General features: G+C 45.1%; 1 pseudogene across 1 annotated transcript; it reads left to right on the forward strand.

Annotated features, from left to right (window-relative positions):
* Positions 1–693: 693 nt before the first annotated feature.
* On the forward strand, positions 694–18,194 carry LOC148341960 (uncharacterized; annotated as a pseudogene). Its single transcript, XR_015842171.1, has 2 exons — positions 694–1,217; positions 16,290–18,194. The product of XR_015842171.1 is annotated as an uncharacterized LOC148341960 (transcript).
* Positions 18,195–20,476: the final 2,282 nt, after the last annotated feature.

Genomic DNA, 20,476 nt, shown 5'->3' on the forward strand with positions numbered 1-20,476 from the left:
AAAGTAATGTGAACCCATCAGTTCCTTTGCTTTTGGTGAATGAACAATATCACAGAGCCTTATCTACCTCATGTCAAAATCCGGCAAAACTTTGTTCGAGAACTGTATTCTTTCTCATCAAATAGAATTTCAACCCTACAATTTTTCCCCATCATCATCCCATGACGTTGTAATTAACACACTTAGCATTGTCGGAAAATATTTTCTACATAAAAATCGATACATCAAATCAAAACCTATTTTTTTTTTTCCATAAGGAACTGTGTCATTACTATGCATCCTTGAAATACACGATAAAGAAAAATGCTGTGAAAGTTTATATATTAGTAGAGGAGTTGAACCTTGCTGAAAACCCATCGTGACCCCCTTTCTTTCTTATTTATTGATTTGTTTATTTATTTATGATTATTGATATCCATCTATTTTATTTTTTTTTTTACTTTTCTGATACTTTCTTGAGGCTTGTCTATTATCTTTTATGTCTTATATTAACAATGTACTATGCCACGAGTCATTGATGGTGGAGTGGTACACTCGCCCGAGTTGTGTACGGGCAGCGTGGGTTCAGTTCCCACTCAGTGATGGTGTCTAAGTCTGCCCTGTGACTAGCTGGCGAACAGTTCAAGGGTGTAGTGCGCCTTTCGCCCGTAGTCAGCTGGGATAGGCTCCAGCACCCTCCCGCGACCCTGTACAGGATCAGCGGTGTGGATAATGACACATGAGACTATGCCACTATGTTTTGGACATTCAAAGTTTAAAAAAAAAAAGGACAGCCGCAAAGGATGCCGGGAAGAGCGCTACAATCGCGTCACAGTTAGTTGGACTGCTGTTGCTGTAGTTTTTACGTCCTTATTTTTCCCCAAATTTCCATCACGTGTGCTTACGGGCCCAAACGCAGACGTCCATCGCTACCTTTCGAGACTCGAACGTCTTATGTTAAACGTTCTTCCTCGCGTTCAGACATCTTAATGCGCGCTGTAGCCTTTTCGGCCTAGTTAGGTTAGCTTAGTTTAGCTTAGCTTGCTAGCCGCGAACAAAGAGACACGTTTGCGATCAACACATCGCCCAGCAGAGATCGAGTGTGAGTGGCGAGTGTTGTGACCGTCTTTCGAAAATGTGCGCAAGAAAGACAACAGAATACACGGAGGAACTTGGTGGAGCAAAAGAGGACAACGACGCCGTTTTCCAGAAGTTTCCTGTTGGCCCACGCGGAGCAGGTTTGTTCACCACTTGTTCTAACTCTATTGAAATGTTTAGAAACGCGGAGCCACTAAAGGTCGGCCATCCACAGTCACCACGAGTGATGGGCATGACTGTTCTTTGAAGTGAACTCAATCAGTTTATCAAAAAGAATCGTTAAAAAGACTCGTTCACTTAATCGTTTGCGCGAGAATGGCAATATAGCACATTCTCTCACTGACTCATTCGTGAACGGAAAATAGCATCACGATCCCATTTTGGTCCAATTTTGCTAGCAACCGCGGCGCTTTGATTTCTTTTGTTCTTTTCTGTGCTTGAGGAAAACGATGAAACGTTACACAGGCCAAACTGCGTCGTTTTTGGCTCCAGTTCGTCATCCAAGCGCACACAGCTGAAGTCAATATCACCTCATTAAATCTGTCGCTGTGTTAGAATTTGCCCATATCTATGCGTTTGCGTTGATGTACTGTAATTACGTTAGGCAAATAGTTTCATTCGTGTTTGCTGATAATGCACCAGATTTCAAACAAAACAAAAAAAAAACAACACTCCAATTTTGAAACCAGCATTATAATCATGATTATGGTGTTGAATACTAGGGGTAAGATCCGATAATGTATAAAAATAAAAGAAATAAAAAAACACGTATTTTTGACTCTAGCTGTAAGCAGCAGTCACCTCTTCTCTGCTCTCTCTCATTTTCCTCATTCATCAACTCTTCAAAGTAGTCTTTCCATCTTCCAATCACACTACTCCTTTTTTACCCTAACCTGCTGCACGTCCTTGCCAACTTGTATAAATCGGTCGCTCCCTCCTTACTGTCCAACCTCACATACAAGTCATTGTAAGCCCCTTGTTTGGCTACTTCCGCTTTCACCTTCCGTTGTATGTCCCTTTATTCCTGTCTACTTTCTTCAGTCCTCTCACTGTCCCACTTCTTCTTAGCTAACCTCTTTCTCTGGATCAATTTCTGCACCTCCTCATTCCACCACCAAGTCAAAGTCAACCACCATCTGCCCTTCTGCGTTCCTCTCTTGGATACCAAACCCGCCCGTCACCTCCTCACCACCCCTGTTTCCTGCACTGACATGTCCATTGAAGTCTGCACCAATGACAACTCTCTCACTTCTAGGGATGCTCTGCATCATTTCATCGAGGTCCAACCAAAGGTTCTCCTTCTCCTCCAGCTCACAACCTACCTGTGGCGCAAACCCGCTAACAACATTGATCATCACACCTTCGATTCCTGGCTTCATCACTCTATCTGACACTCTTTTTACTTCCAGCACGTTCCAAACAAACTCCTCTTTCACAATAACTCCTACTCCCTTTCTCTTCCTATCTATACCGTGATAGAACAACTTGAACCCTGCCCCTAAACTTCTAGCTTTGCTCCCTTTCCACCTGGTCTTCTGGATGCATAGTATGTCCACTTTCCTCCTCTGCACCATGTAAACCAGCTCTCTACGTTTCCCCGTCATAGTACTCACATTCAAAGTGCCTACTCTCACTTCTAGACTCTTTGTGTTACTCTTCTCTTTCTTCCTTTGAACACATCTTCCTCCTCTCCTTCTTCAACCAACAGTAGTCCAATTTCCACCAGCGCCCTGTAGGTCAGCAGCACCAGTGGCGGTCGTTGTTAACCTGGAACTTGACCCATCCGGTATGGAAGTATTTGATTCGCATGTTTGATTTGGCCAGTTTTACGTCGGATGCCTTTCCTCACACAACCCTCTGTATTTATCCGGGCTTGGGACAAGCACAAGAAGGCACTGGCTTGTGACTGAAGCCACAGTGTGTGAGAGTGTCTCTCGCTCTCGCTCTCATGTATTCAAGTTACATGAATATTAGGGTACCTCGATTACACGACTAACCACATTTTTTTGAACTAGTAACTGTATGTATGTGGCCATTTAATGGTCAGATGGACCCCATGCTTGGATGAATGGGTCATATATTCTCATACCTACCGTTGCTGACGATTGTAATTTGGCTTAACATGACTTGATCAAGTCTCTTCTGAAAATTCATTCAAAAAAATTAAATTAAAGCATGTGGGGCTAGGACGATAATCCAATATCGATATGCATCGCGATAATTGGGTGAGTGATATCGAAAGAAAATGGTATCGATAAATTATCGATCCAAGAAGAAGAAAAGAAAAACAACGGAGCAAATTTGACCGATCACTGATCACTGCCCTACGCGTCACAAACTCCCTCCCATTGAGGAAATACTACCCGAGGTTTACGCATGCGCCGCTGAGCTAGCGTGACTCAAAACAAACAAACAAAAAACGGGTGGCTAAGGTGGACTTTCTGGCCGACTTGAGGAAACGCTTGCTTAATAGTTAAGCCGGACACGCACGGGACGAAACAGCCCGTATCTCTAGCACACAAGGCCTCCGTTGCAACGGAGGCGGCCGTACGTAGCAGTGAAGCCGCTAACAAGCACCCTCCGCGGACACGCACTGGACGGAACGGCCCGTAGCACCAGAATTGTTCCATCTCAAGGGAGGTCGGCGTGCGTTGTTCATTTAAAAAACAAAAAACAAATGGGGAATACAGCCCTTTTCCTTGTTTTATTGTCAATAGTTGTTGTAAATTCCTCATTACTGCTCTGTTTATACAGATATTGGTTTTCCTGTTTAATTTGCGTATTTAACAACAGATATGTTTGCGGGCAGCTAATGGGTCATTGTATTTACGTTAATTTATGTCGGGTATATTGTTGGACAGCGAAGCGGTCCTTGGTCCAGGAGGAACTTCTTGACTGAAGAGTGGTCGATATTTGAGGTAATCTTTAGCTCCTTACAAGCGCTGACGAAATTTGTTCCTCGATCACAACGGATGAGCTTTACAGGACCTCTCAGAGCGAGAGAACGCCTGAGAGCATTTATGAAGCTTGAGGTGTCAAGCGATTCAATTACCTCTATGTGGACAGCTCGTACACTCATGCAGGTAAATACCACAGCCCACCGCTTATTCTGTGCGAGGCCACCCCTTGTGCGGCGTGAAGACACAGTCCATGGGCCGAACGTGTCTAAGCCAACGTTCGTGAATGGAGGATCAGTAGACAAACGGTCTGCCGGAAGATCAGCCATCTTTTGTGTTTGTGGGTTGCCACGTAGTTTACGGCACGTGACACACCCATGGATCACACTGCTCACACGTCTTTTCCCACCAACGATCCAGAAACCGGCAGCTCGAATGGCTCCCTCAGTGAACAGTCGTCCCTGATGTCGAATTTTCTCATGGTGGTGTCTGACCAAGAGTGTTGCAATATGATGTTTGCCAGGGATAATAAGAGGATTTATTTCTTCCTGGTCGAGTTGTGCTTCTCTGATATGACCTCCGACCCGCAGTAGGCCATCGGCATCGATGAAGGGATCTAAGGTTCTGTGATGCCTGTCTTTTCGAAGAGTTTCCTTCTTTTGCAGACAGGTGTACTCGAGTGCGTAGAACTCTTCTTGAACAACGTGGATGATGGTTTTTTTCAGACTGCGAATGTTCGTTGATGGAGATGGTAAGGTGACAATGATGCCAGCCTTTACAACTACTTAGTTTGGTTAAAGGACTCTTCTGAAAGAGGCGAGCAATGTGAGTGAGGCGAGCAACAGCGCGGGTCAGTGACTTCCAGCTTGAAAACTTAGAGAAGCGCTGCGAGCCTAAATGTTTGGTCGACATGGTTGTGCTCATTGTGGACACCAGGGGACGAATATCTGGGTCTGTTGAAGGGTTCACCAGGTCGAAGGTGTCTTCTTCAGGCTGGACTTTCATGGGTTGTTTTAGAAACATAGGGCCACTCAGCCAGCTGGTTTCTGGAAGACGCGCGGCAGTAACTGACCTCGTGGCAATATCTGCAGGATTCTGTTCCATGGGCACATACTGCCACTGCTCAGGGCGAGAGGACCTCCTTATCCGCAGGACACGGTTACTGACGTACACATAGAAGCGTCTAGTCTCGTTCTTGATGTATCCCAAAACTACCTTACTGTCGCTGTAGAAGGTAGTGTCGTCCAACTGTATGTCAATTTCTGAGGAGATGAGCTCAACAAGTTCCACTGCAAGGACGGCTGCACAGAGCTCAAGCCCTCGGCACTGTGTGTTCAGGGAGAGGAGCCAGCTTTGCCTTTCCCATGACGAAACCCACATGGATTATGCCTTCTGCATCTGTTAGCCTGAGATAGGCTACAGCACCAATTGCCATAGTTGAGGCATCACAAAAGATGCATAACTCTCTGTATGACATTTCTGAGAGGGATGTTCCTGCATAAGTCCGAGGTATCTGGAGACTGACAAGGTTGTCTAAAGAGGATCGCCATGTGATCCACATCTCTTTCATATCATGTGGGAGGGGAGAGTCCCAGTCGCTGTGGTTGTCTGTCAGCTCTCTAAGTATGGCTTTGCCCCGAATGGCGATTGGGGCGATGAAACCGAGAGGATCATAGATGCTATTCAGTCGACAGGACGCCTCAGCGTGTAAAAGGTTTTTCTTCACCACTTAATTTAAAGGTGAAGGTGTCAGACATCAGGTCCCAGTTGAGGCCCAGACTTCTCTGCATGGGAAGATCATCAGAACCGAGATCTAGGTCTTTGAAGTCGGTCGCGTGGTCTTGGGATGGGAAGGCCTCCATCAATTCTCTTTTGTTTGAGGTGATTTTATGTAGTCGCAAGTTTGATTTTGAGAGAGTGTCTTGCGCTCTCTTGAACAGGTCCACTGCTGCTTTCACTGTAGGGAATGACTTTAACCCGTCGTCTACGTAGAAGTCCCGGTTAACGAATTGTTTGACAGCTGCGTCGCCCTTTTCTGCACTCTGCCGAAGACAGTAGATGGCCACTGCAGGAGAGGGACTGTTCCCAAATACATGTACCCTCATGCGGTACTCAATGATGTCCTGGGATGGGTCATTGTCTCTGAACCACAGGAACCGAAGGAAGTTGCGGTCCTCTTCTCTGACGAGAAAGCAGTGGAACATTTGTTCGATATCCACCGTCACTGCTACGGCTTCGTTCCGGAACCTGAGGAGGACCCCCGAGCAGGCTATTGTTGAGGTCTGGTCCGGTCAACATCACGTTGTTTAATGAGACTCCTCCATGCTGGGCGCTTGAGTCAAACACCACACGGATGCTTTGCGGTTTCTTTGGATGGTACACACCGAAGGTCGGCAAGTACCAGCGCTCTTCTCCTTCCTTCAGAGGAGGTGCGGCTTCTGCGTGTTTATTTTGGAACACTCTTTGCATGAAGGTGAAGAAATGCTCCTTCATCACTGGCTTTCTGTTGAGACTTCGTATTAGCGATGAGAGTCTGTTTGAAGCTTGGACTTTGTTGTCGGGAAGACGACGCCTTGGTGACTTGAATGGCAGCGGAGCTACCCAGCTGTTGTCTTTATCTTTCCTTAGGTTCTTTTCCATAATTTTCAGGAACGAAATATCATCAATAGATGGGGCCACCTTGTTATCGTCCTTTGTTTGTTGAAACACAGTGGAGCCCAACTGCTCGTTTTCTCTACTGCAGGTAAGTTTCTCTATTGACTGTAGTTTAGGATGATTGAAACCCTGGAGCTGACTGTATCGCTCTTTCACCTGGAAGACGTTTGGGCAGGGTTCAAAGATGGAGGGGCGTTTCTGTTCTAGTGTCCTTGTATAGAGGGCATTTACTGTCTCAGGTTTGTGAACACCTCCCCAGCAAACATTTCCGACAATCACCCATCCCAAGTCGGGTTTTTGGGCGTAAGGAGCATATCCAGGGCCGTTTATCTGCTTGCGGACCTTGTGGGCCTTAATAATGTCTCGCCCGAGAAGAAGCATAATGGGTGCACTCTGGTCGAGTGTTGGGATGAGATGCGCGATTGATTTGAGGTGGGGTTGGTTGGATGCAGCATTGGGTGTTGGGATCTCAGATCTGTTGTTGGGAATCTTCGTTGCATTCCACGAGACACGGTAGCGGTAGATTGGCTTTACTATCCATAGATTCGATTTGGTAGCCTGAAGCTCTTCTCCCCATGGTCTCTGTCACCCCAGAACAGGTGCGGAGGGAGTACGGAGAGCAGGGCCCTTGTATGTTGAAAGTGTCAAAGAACTCTGAACGGGCCAAGGATCTGTTACTGTGTTCGTCGAGGATTGCATAGACTTTCATTGATTTCTCACAACAGTTGACAGGGTAGATCTTGACGAGACAGATTTTTTAGCATGACCGGGCACTTTGATCTCAACCACAGACATGAGTGCAGCTACTTGTGACCTCGGAAGACACTGTAGAAGCTGGCTCCCCGCCATGCTGTATAGAGGGAAGTGGCTCCTTGGTCTGCGGTGCTGGTCCAGGGTGAAGTGCAGAATTGTTTCTCACTCCCACATTCGGCGCATGTGGCTGTGTACTTGCAGTCTTTCGCTATATGTTTTGTTGACGTGCAACATTTATAGCAAATCTTGTTCTCTTTGAGGAATGCTTTCCTTTCCTCGATGGGTTTCTCGCGGAAATTTACGTAGTAGGTGGGGCTTTTTGTGGATGGGTCACTGGCGATCAGGGTTCTCATCTCCAGTTCTGTTTTCAGTAGTAGATACGTCTGTCTTGTGAACTGAGATTTCTCTTTGTTTATTTGTTTTGAAAACGTCTGTCTTGTGAACTGAGATTTCTCTTTGTTTATTTGTTTTGAAAGACTTGACAGCTTTCGAGGTGTCCACTTGACTAACAAAGTTTAAGCTGGGATCATTCTTGATTTTAGCTTAGTGAAATATGAAGTCAACAAAGGTGCAAAAGGGAGGGAACGAAACTTAATAGCGTTGCTTGGAGTTGGATCCAATCGACAGCCACTTCTCTTGCAGATTATAGGGCAGCTTTTGGACCAGTGGATTTATTCCTCTCGCCGTGTCAAGGTAGTGAAGGCCAGGGAGGATTCCGTCCGCCTTCTCAGCTTGCAGCTCCATCAGTAGGTCACTGAACTCGTGAAGTTTCATATAATCTTTGTTGGTGATTTTTGGGATGTTGGTGATGCGTTGGAAGAAAGCCTCTTCCACCATTTCAGGAGCCCCATAGCATGCATCCAGTCTGTCCCAGATCATTTGCATTCCCTGTTGGGGGCGATTAATATGAACGGCCCTAATACGTTTTGCATGCTCTGCTGAATCTTTCCCAAATCACTTTACCAGTAGATCTATTTCCTCGCTGAATGTTAGGTCGAGTCCCGCCACTGCGTTTTGAAAGGACCGCTGCCAAGCTCTGTAGCTCTCCGGCTGGTCGTTAAAGTGACTGCGATAAACAGCTCACGCCGGGTGAAGAATCTGACAAACTTGTTCATGCCTGATTGGTCGAGATTGGCGTTTTGTGGTAGATGGCTGGGCACGATGGGATGTGGAGGAACTTTGTTGCTGGCCGCTTGGTAAACGTTGTGATAGCTATGTGCACGATTGAGCGTCGAATGCATGCCTGGAGTGCGTTGGGACTGCTGAGCTGTTACTCTGCTTGGTGATATATGGGTGAGGAGTCTAGCACCAGCTGGAGTGTTCTCTGTTTTGAGACCTTGAGCTTGAATAGAGTTTCGTGGCAATGACTCCATACATAGTTCATTGCTCTTGTCGTGAGAGTGTAGATGTTGTGCCATTGATGGATCTCTGTATAGCTGTCCAGTCGTATCTAAAGAGAACAGGGACTCTGCGTCTAGCTCACCCGGTTCATCCTGAACATGTTCTTGTAGTAATGTGATTGAATGTTGTCTTGATTGTTCCACAACATATTGTTTGGTCCGTTCTACAGGGTTAAGGGGACTTTCTCCAAATTGGAGCATTCTGCTGGCTTGCTCATTCTCTTCCACAGCAGCTTCTAGAGTCTCTGCTTCAGCAACAGCAGCAGCTGCTTCTTTCTCCAACGACAGCTTCTCCGTTTTTGCCTCCAATTGCGCCTTTTCCATTTTAAGGACGATTTCCTCTTCAGCGAAAGCAAGGCGTGCTTTCGCTGCCTCAGCTTTGGCACGTGCCCGGACTGCGGCACTCCCAGTAGATGCTATGGATGAACATGGGCCGTGGGATTTGCTTTTTATTGACTCTTTTTTGTGGTCCATTTTCTGTGTCCAACGTATAACTGATATTATCTTCAGCGATGAGGCCGTCGTTTCACTGTCCTGCCTTCCTTAAGTTCCCTAAACACAAAGGCAGTAAGCTCAACACCTTCCGCTCATCAAGACTCTGGACACCAGCTTGACCAGTCGACTCCAGGTTTATTGACAATTGAAAGGGTAAAACTGACAATCACAAAATACGTTGTGTAATCAGCAATATGAAACAAATGGATAACTTAATTAAAAGACAATTATAGCATTTGTTATCAAATGTGAAAATAAACTGATTTTAACAGTCTAAATTTCTGCGTTTCAAATTAGTGTATGTTTATTGTAAACATTAAACATCCTTGAACTTGACACACCGTTATATTTTACACGGCTAGAATCATGACACAAAATGGCCACTAGAGGGCGCTGTTAAATAACAAATGAACTGCAGCAAGCAACCTAACTGCTAGACAGTATGACGCCAATTGCGCACTTTAAGCAGATCAACTCACGTCTTATAACATGCACGTTTCACTACTAAAATGAGATATAATGAAACTGCTAAACTTAAAGGAAAAGAAGACATACCGACGATGCCACGGCTGCTCAAGATGAAGCAAGTTGTTTGGAATGACCCACAGAACTGGCGGAAAGAAACGAGGCAACGTTCGCACAACGGCACTACTTCCGGGATTTTTAACCATGTGACTGACTACGTTGCTCTTCAAGGCGTCAGCATACTTTACAGAACCAAATAAGTACAGTTAGAGAGAGTAACAGACTATAAACAGGAAGTCTGAATAAGAGGAGATCTGCCTCGCAGAGGCAGGACAATGACCGTGTCCAAATTAACAGGCTGCGACCTCCGAAGGCTGCTTTTTCGGCCGCATGACGTCACTTTCGGCGCGACACGACCGCGCGTGGTGTCCAAATTCACGGCTGTCACGTGCGACCTTCGAATCCAGCCTTGGAATTGGTCTTCGTTTCCATGGAGCCAAGGCCGCTTGGCGCAACATTTACGTTACGCCCCCATGTACTTTGCTCCTCTGTTCGACGCAGGCGATAAGTATTTGCGGTGGATTTATAAACGGCTTGGATAATCAATGGATAATGAGCGACGTGCGCCAGACCGAAGGCATCGGCTTAGCAAAACATTTGTATTATTTCATTTTAAACGATGGAACCCGAACTTTTCTTCATTTTATTTCACTTTTTAGTTTATTTCCATTTTGTTCTTGAGGAGAGGAGGATCACGCTTTCCCATCGCAGAGTTGTCCTTTATCGAAGCAATGAAGTAAGTTCTAAATCCGTCTATCAGCATTTTCACACTATTACCAACATTGACAGGTCAATAGGGTTATAACGTGATTGTTACAGATGAACTAAAAACATCAGTGGTGCAACTTCAGTAGTACATGTGTTAACTTCATAATAGAACAAATATCGAATGGAAATGATAGAATTATATACATTCTGAAAGAGTTTTTATGAATTTAGATACTTGTGACGGCTTAATTGTCCCCGTGATTAGTTTGTAACCAAACACATACTTTTACATATGGCAAAACACCAGAATACCACTAGAGAGTTTAGGGCCAGAGTTATTAAAATTATGTTGGTGATACTGTAGGAATGATGCAAGCAAACGAAACAAGTACAATAATTAATGCGTTCATGTTTTTTTTTTTTTTTATTCAAAACATTAACAGCCAAGAAGTCCATACTGCAGGATAAACCTGGGTGTGCCAGTGTTGGATCGTTTTTTCAATGGAGAGGATCTCCAAACAGACTTTCGCCTGAGCAGGGACTCTTTCAGAGTGTTGCTGAACCTCCTGGACCAAGACCGACGACATGGATGGGGTGTCGAGATAGAGGTCCTTGTCTTTCTCTTCTGGCTGGCGAGTGGGGCATCATATCGGGTGGTGGCACGAGCATTTGGGATGCCGCGGTCCACTGCCCACTACATCATCCACCGGGTCACTGGGGAAGTGGTGGCTCTTTGCCACAGAGTCATCCACTTCCCCAACACTGCAGGAGACCTTCAGGCAGTGACCCAGGGATTTGCAGGGCTGGCGAAGCACCATGCATTTGCAAGAGCTGCTGGAGCAATAGATGGTTGTCATGTCCGAATCAAGCCTCCAAGTGGCCCTGATGGTCATGACTACAAGAACCGCAAGCTTTTCAGCAGCATAATCATGCAAGCTGTGTGTGACCATCAGGGTCACTTTCTGGACATATTCTTGGGTTGGCCTGGATCAGTCCACGACTCCAGGGTCCTCCGGCACAGCCCTCTTTACCAAAGAGGGCTGTATCCTCCTCCAGGGCACTTCATATTGGCAGATGGAGGGTATCCGTGCCTCCAGCGACCACTCCCCCTCATCACTCCTTACAAGCGGCCGGTGCAGGGCGTGGGGGCCCGGCGCTTCAACGTTCATCATTCCAAGGCACGCTCAATAATTGACAGCACAATTATTGAGCACAGCCACACAAACATGGCAAAATATCAGAAGATGGAAAAATAGATTCAAATACAATGTAATGAATGGTTAATAAATCTATCCCATCTTTTGTAGTGACATTCACTTTGGAATGATGAAGGTGAGATTCCGGGCCATCTTTTTCCACGCCCTGGAGGTGCACCACACCTTTGCACCACATGTAAGTAAATAAAAAAAAAATGTATAATTGATACTTATACTTTCAATATGTTGCTCTTTATTCAGGATCAAATCATGTCCTGTTCAGTGCAATAACTATCAAATATAGCTAATATACAGCATTTCCTTTTTATTTCTTTTAGGTCATCGCTGCCTGTGCCGTCCTCCACAACATCTGCCTTGGGGTGGGAGACCTCATGGCCTCGGAGGACGAAGGGGAAGAGGAGGCTGCTGTGGAAGAGGTGGCTGACACAGTCGCTGGAGTGCAGTGGAGGGACCACCTGTCTGCTCAGGTGTCTGCCCTGGAGGAGGTACCAGAGGACCACGAGTATATTTAGGTATTTAAATACTTTTAACTGCACAATGGTATTTGAGCAATCATCCCATCAAATATGCCACAAAATAATCTTTAACTGAATCATCAAACAGCACAGCCACACAAACATGGCAAAATATCAGAAGATGGAAAAATAGATTCATATACAATGTAATGAATGGTTAATAAATCTATCCCATTTTTTGTCGTGACATGGCAGCCATCTATTGCCCCGACCATCCCTGCAAACCCCCACGTAATGGATGATGTAGTGGACACTGCAACCGGTATGATGCCCCACTTCAAGTCACGAGAGGAAGATCAGGACTCTTGCTCGTGCCCCATCCATGTCATGGGTCCTGGAACAAGGGTTCCATCCATGCTCCAAATGAGTCCCTGCTCAGGCGAAAATTGGCAAAACAGCACTGACACACTCAGGTTTATCCTGCAACAGTTCTGAACTGGGAAATGCTTTTTTATTTACTGTGAATAGTTACTGTGAATTATAATGTACTTAATTTATGCCTTGTTTGTCCACCAGTTTTTCAATAAATTAAGTTTGTAAGCAAAACAGACATGGTGGAGTCTTCATATTATTGTAAAAGTTTTGGTCTTTCACAAACCTGGCCTTTTTCACTTTTGTCTGAAGAAGCTGATCTCAAGATGTGACTGGGATACGAACTAGTTCATCTGTTTTAAAAGTACCCCGGTTTTTGTTTACTCTTAAATGAATGTTATCTAAATTTCAGTCTTGAACACCAAGCATATTTCACTCATTTTTTATTTTGATCTATCAACTTTTCCATCAAACTGAAAAACCTTTCAAATGTCTCCCTCCTCTCAGTTGCCCTTCCCTCCTCTGCCAACCTCTGTCTCTCCAATTCCTGTCTCCGCATTGCCAAGTCGAGTCTGGATAGTTTGATCATTTCATCCTCTCTCCTTCGCTTTCTCCCTCTCGGTCGTTGCTCCGGCTGTTGGCCTCGCTCTTCTTCCTCTTCTACGACTACGACTTCTTCTTCCTCCTCCTCCTCCTGCGTCACCCTGGCCCGACTTGGCCCTGGGAGTTCTTCAGGGATGGCCTGACTTGGCCCTGGTCTTTCCTCAGGGATGGAGGCAATTAGGACAGGGGGGGTGATGGACGGTCTCTGTCCGAGCACTCCATCCATAAGTTCGAACCAGGGCCAAGTATCGGCAGTAGCTCTCCCTGCCACCCCTTCGCCAGTGCCTGGGTTTTTGCAATCCTTTATATGAAAAGAAGCAAAAAGATAAAACAATTATATCTTCATTTTCACACACAAGAAAAAGAAATGTGGACTTCCATACTTTATACTTCATTTTTAAATTATCCCATTTTTTTTTTTGCCTGCAGGGGCGTCACTTTGCCCTGCAGCTCGAGCTTTTCCACGATGGTCCTGTATTAAATAAATAAAAATGCATGCAAAAATAAAGGAAGAAAAAACGGGTAAAAAAGATGCAAATATTAGTCAGAAATCCTGGTGTTATGGGTAACATGCAGATTTATGTACTTCAGTACATTAGTTCATGACCGTTTCAGTGCGTTTTATCATGTTAATGTGGAGGGTGATTCGTATATTATTCATTAATATCAGTAATTGGGGAGCACATTGTCGGGGGTACATGGAATTTATACAGGGCACATTCTGTGCTAGGATAAACAGCTGCGTGTTAGCGCAAATCTAATTCAAACACAAATGGCTGATGAATGGAAACTAAAATTGCTATAGTGGGTCTCGCCATTCTTATGCGTTTTCCTTTTGATATTTTGAGTTTAAATGGATGGAAATAAGACAATAACCCGTCAAATATTTTTCCCGATAGTAATTGTATTTTTACCTCCATGCTGTGGCTGCGGAGAACTTGGCCCCTGTAAAGAGGCTGTCGTACTCCCCGCACAGCTTGATCAGCGCGGTCATCTCCTTGCTCCCTAAAACATAAGGGAAAGATTAAATAAAATAATGCTAACATGCAGAAATAAGACAATTCAAATGTTTCAGCCGTACTTCCTATGCAATAGTTCTTAGAGCTACCTTAGTTATATTTGGCCGATATCGCAACTAATAACATTATCTTAATCTGGAGCTAAATATCCAAACATTGCTGCCCAATATGTCTCATGAGTGATGTTTTAATATTGCATATAAATAACTTATACTTACATCTGAAAGTGCACTCCGATGAGGCGGAACATGTGGCTTCGGTAGTTTGCATCTTGCGAGTGTAGAACGGCGTAGAAGAAGAGCGAGGCTTTTAAGGCTGCGAAGGTTGCATGATCGTAGCCTTCACTCAGGGCCCGTTTCCATGGAGTTTCCATGGAAACGAGGACAGATTATAAGGCTAGTACTCGGAGGCCGCGTGAATTTGGACACCGGCGTAAGCGTTCTTGTCGCACCGGAAGTGACGTCTTCTGTCCGCCATATTGGACATCGAAGGACGCAGCCTAATTATTTGTACGTAGCTATCGAGCCTGTCCAAATTCACCACGGGTTATGCGGTCCATATAAGGCTACTTGAGGAGGAGCCTTCTTAGGCTTCGAGGACCCAGCCTGCGAACTGGCCTTCGGAGGTCGCAGCCTGTTAATTTGGACACGGCCAATGTCTCTCTTAGGACCGCTTAGCTGTCCAACAAAATGCCCGACATAAATTAACGTAAATACAACAACCCATTAGCTGCCCGAACACATGCCTTTTGTGAAATATGCAAATCAAACAGCAAACCAATACCTGTATAAACGGAGCAGTAATGAGGAATTTACAACAACTATTGAAAATAAAACAGGGAATAGGGCTGAATTCCCATTAGTTTATTTTTTTTAAATGCACAACGCACGCCGGTCTCCCTTGTGACGGAACAATTCTGCTGCTACAGGCTGTTTCGTCCAGTGCGTGTCCTCGGAGGGTGCTTGTTAGCGGCTTCACTGCTACGTAAGCCCGCCTTCGTTGCAACGGAGGTCTTGTGTGCTAGAGCTGCGGGCCGTGCATGCCCGGGAGGGGGTGCTTGTTATCGGCTAAACTATTAAGCAAGCCTGCGTTTCCTCAAGTCGACCGGTATCCACTTTAGCCACCTGTTTTTATTTTTTTTTACTGAGTCAAGTCAATTTTATTTGTATAGCCCTTAATCACAGACAGTCTCAAAGGGCTTTACATAACCACAATCGGCATCCTCGATCTTAACCCCCAGGAGGGCAAGGAAAAAGCTCAGCGGCGCATGCGTAAGCCTCGGGTTGTATTTCTTCAATGGGAGGGAGTTTTTGACGAGTACGGCAGTGATATGTCCAATTTGCTCTGGTGTTTTTTCTTCTTCTTGGATCGATAATTTATCTAGAGCATTTTCTATTGAGATCACTCACCCAACTATCGCAATACATATCGATATCGAATTATCGTTACAGCACTAATCGCACCTACTTTTTTGCGAACCATTTAACATCAGCAAAACGGTTGAGAAAAAAGAGATCAGAACAAAATTGGTCCATTTACGTCCCTTTTTTAAAATTTTTTGGTCGACAGACACGTTTGACATTTTTTTCATTTGTAGAGTTTGTGACCGAAAAGTAGGCATTTCTTTGTTCTATATTGTCTTGTATGTGTATTTGGAACATTCATGTTCGCTTTATGTCCTTATATGGCACTTAGAGGAGGTCGTTTATTGCAGTCACCTGTATTCATATTTCTTACCGGCCACTAGAGGTCTTGGATCGCACCAGTATATTTGAGTGTCTTTTGGATAACTATTTGGCCAATTACAACAGTAAGAATACGATTTAGAAAAGCAGTTGGTCATTTTATATTGGATTTTGCCACTTTAAGTTTTATTTGACTAATTTGTGTCAGCTGTGACATTTGGTTGAACATTATGCATCCCTTTGTTATTTTGACACTGCAGACTGTGTATCATCCATCATCTGTAACCCATCTCTTACATCTTGAGTAAAGAACCTCAACCCATCAAACCTGCCGTGCTGAATTCTGACATACCATCCTGTCCCTTGTATACACCCAAATTGATTCAGCAAAATAGCCTCTGCAACAATGTGTTTGTCTTGTCTTGCAGACATCAGTGAATACGTTCGTCCTCACATTAAAGAGGAAGAGGAGGATGAAGAGATCCCCCACTTTAAAGAGGAAGAGCAGCAGCAGGCCCCTCATGTTAAAAATGTGGAGGAGCGAGAGCACGCCTGCATGAAAGAGGAGGGAAAGGATCCTCACATCAAAGTTGAGGAAGAACAGGATATCTGCAAGTTGCCATCAACTAATGTATCAATGAAGACTAAAGATGAAGGTCAAAGTGAGGCAAGCAGAGGGACGGAGCCTCCAAGCAGCAGCTCATGTCAACACATGACAACACAAGGTGATAGAGACCACTGTGAGGGGTCACAAAGAGATGGCCGTATATTCCTTCAAATTCCTGCCTTTGTAATTTTTACAAGCGATGTGAGAATGAGAAACCGTTTGCCTGGTAAGAAACCTTTTGCCTGCTCAGATTGTGGCAGACAATTCTCTAAGAAGGGAAACTTAAATGAACACATAAGAACACACACTGGTGACAAACCTTTTGCCTGTTCACATTGTCCCCGAAGGTTCTCTTATAGGGGAAGCTTAAAAATACACACAAGAACACACACTGGTGAGAAACCTTATGTCTGTTCAGATTGTGGCCGAAGTTTCTCTTCCAAGAAAACCTTAGATGTACACACAAGAACACACACTGGTGAGAAACCTTTTGCATGCTCAGTTTGTGGCCAAAGGTTCTCCCTTAAGGAGAGCTTGAAATCACACACCAGAACACACACTGGAGAGAAACCGTTTGAATGCTCAGTCTGTGGCCAAAAGTTCTCTTATCGTCCAAACTTAAAAACACACACAAGAATACACACTGGTGAGAAACCTTTTGCGTGCTCAGTTTGTGACCAAAAGTTCTCTAAGAAGGAAGGCTTAGTAGTTCACACAAGAACACACACAGGGGAGAAACCTTTTGCATGCTCAGTTTGTGGCAAAATATTCTCTCGAAAGGTAGGCTTAGTGAATCACTCTAGAATCCACACTGGTGAGAAACCTTATGCCTGTTTATATTGTGACCGCAGGTTCTCTCTAAAGGCAGTCTTAACACGTCACACCAGAACACACACTGGTGAGAAACCTTTTGCCTGTTCAGATTGTGACAGCAGCTTCTCTAATAAGTCAGAGTTAACAATACACACTAGAAAACACACTGGTGAGAAACCTTTTGTTTGCTCAGTTTGTGGCCAAAGATTTTCTGTTAAGGAAAGATTAAAAATTCACACGAGAAAGCACACTGGTGAAAAACCTTTCACCTGCTCAGTCTGTGGCCAACGCTTCTCACAGAAGGTAATGGTCAAGAGACACAAATGCGCGAGTGACAACTGCAAAAATCAAGAAACATGAAATGAGAATGTTTATGATTAACGGCTCAAGTGTTTCGTGTGAGTTACTTATTTTTATTTTTATTTTTTATTTTTATTTTACAAAATTCTAATTATTTTAATCTATGTAAATGTATTTTATTTTCTTGTATTTGTCTATAATCCTCCCTTGGACAAATGTTTAGAATTAGCACAAATATGACACGTTAATAGCAATGCATCCCCTTTGAACAATGTTTTAGTGAAGTCCATATGAGGTTCATTACTGATTAGATGGGCTGAGTGACTTTTGATGCAAAAGTGTGAAAAGTGTACATGTGATTTTGAATGTAATAGAAATCATCAAACAGTGTCAATGAAATTGGCTGGAAATGCTGACTTGGTTTAAGCTGTTCAGTGCAACCAGAGTTGCTTTAATGTATTTTTTTTTATTCTCATGTTTGCCATTTTATGTAAATTTTGATTTATTTATTTTTGCTGTATTAATTTCGTTTGTTCTCCTTTTGTTTTGGACTTGATAAATATGTTTGTTTCTACTCAGCATTGATAACATAGTCACTAAAATAGTTGTTCAATGATTAAACCGTACAAGCAAATATTGTCCATTGTTTTATTCCACTTCAAAGGTGAGTGAGCATGAACTTTCAAACAACGATAACTTCGCCCGACATCTCATCATTCACTGACTGCAGAAAAATTGAGCGATCCATTTTTACTGGGCTGACTGTGAATAAATAAGTCACTATAGGCTCACTGTCACCATTTAAATTTCATGGATTTTTTTGGGGGTCGTGGTTACAAGGCTGCCCATTGGCACATTTTGTGGCTGTGTGATGGTCTGGGGCAGCTTTGCTTCCTCAGGAGAACTTGCAACTTGCTTTGATTGCCGGAAAAAATAATTCTGCGGTTTACCAGAAGATCCTGAAGGAGAACGTCCGGCCATCACTTTGTGGCCTCAAACTTAAGCCCTCTTGGATCATGCAGCAAGACCACAATCAGAAACAGCCAACATGGCCACCGCAGAAAGGCTTGACATGAACAAAATTCATGTTTTAAAGTCTGGATTTTATTCCAATTAAGATGCTGTGGTGTGATATTCAACGGGCAGTTCATACTAGAAACTATTCATGCCACTGACTACTTCACGTTAAATGTTCATCAGATTGGTTATTTGGCCATAAATTGACAAAAAATTTCACCCAAAATCACGTAATGCACGTTTTCTTGTTCGTCCTCAAAATGGCGCCTACCTCTCTAAAATTACATAGATTATGAAAATTTTAGGTGTATTAATTAGAGGCCTCACTCTGACATTTACTACAGCCACCAGAATGAGAAAATGTTAATTCACTGTCCATCCATCCATCCATTATCCGCCGCTTATCCGGGGTCGGGTCGCTGAGGCAGTAGCTTCAACAGGGAAGCCCAGACTTCCCGCTCCCCAGCCACATCTTCCAGCTCTGCCGGCAGGATTCCCAGGCCAGCCGGGAGACATAGTCTCTCTAGCGTGTCCTGGGTCGTCCTTGGGGCCTCCTGCCGGTGGGACATGCCCGGAACACCACCAGGGACGCGTCCAGAAGGCATCCGAATCAGATGCCCGAGCCACCTCATTTGGCTCCTCTCAATGTGGAGGAGCAGCGGCTCGACACTGAGTCCCTCCCAGATGGCCAAGCTTCTCACCCTATCTCTAAGGGAGAGCCCAGACACCCTGCGGAGGAGACTCATTTCGGCCGCTTGTATCCGAGATCTTGTTCTTTCAGTCACGACCCGCAGCTCGTGACCATAGGTGAGGGTAGGAACGTCGATCGACCGGTAAATCGAGAGCTTCGCCTTTTGGCTCAGCTCCCTCTTCACCACGACAGACAGATACAGCGTCCGCATCACAGCGGTCGCTGCATCAATCCGCCTGTTGATCTCTTGCTCCATCCTCCTCTCACTTGTAAACAAGACCCCAAGATACTTAAACTCCTCCACTTGGGGCAGGATCTCCTCCCTGACCTGGGCACTCCACCCTCTTCCGACTGAGAACCATGGTCTCAGATTTGGAGGTGCTGATCTTCATCCCAACCGCTTCACACTCGGCTGCGAACCGCTCCAGTGAGAGTTAGAGATCACGGCTTGAGGAAGCCAACAGTACCACATCATCTGCAAAAAGCAGAAACGAAATACTGAAGTCACCAAACCGGATCCCCTCATCACCTCGACTGCGCCTAGAAATTCTGTCCATAAAAGTTATGAACAGAATTGGTGGCAAAGGGCAGCCTTGGCGGAGTCCAACCCTCACTGGAAACGAATCCGACTTACTGCCGGCAATGCGGACCAAACTCTGACATCGGTGGTACGGTGACCAAACTGCCCTTATCAGGGGGCTTTGTACCCCGTACTCCCGAAGCACGGTCCACAGAACTCCCAGAGGGACACAGTCAAACGCCTTCTCCAAGTCCACAAAACACATGTAGACTGGTTGGGCGAACTCCCATGCACCCTCAAGGACCCTGTAGAGAGTGTAGAGCTGGTCCACTGTTCCACGGCCAGGACGAAAACCGCACTGCTCCTCCGGGATCTGAGAGTCAACCTCCCGACGGACCCTCCTCTCCAGTATCCCTGAGTAGACCTTACCAGGGAGGCTGAGGAGTGTGATTCCTCCATAATTGGAACACACCCTCCGGTCCCCCTTCTTAAAAAGGGGGACCACGACCCCGGCCGGTATGCCAATCCAGAGGCACTGTCCACGCAATGTTGTAGAGGCGTGTCAACCATGAGAGCCCCACAACATCCAGAGCCTTAAGGAACTCCGGGCGGATCTCATCCACCCCGGGGCCTTGCCACCGAGGAACTTGTTAACCACCTCGGTTAC

This window comes from Idiotropiscis lumnitzeri, chromosome 2, assembly GCF_059441095.1.
Source record: "Idiotropiscis lumnitzeri isolate Australia: NSW breed Sydney's pygmy pipehorse chromosome 2, RoL_Ilum_1.0, whole genome shotgun sequence".
NCBI classification, from domain to species: Eukaryota; Metazoa; Chordata; class Actinopteri; order Syngnathiformes; family Syngnathidae; genus Idiotropiscis; species Idiotropiscis lumnitzeri.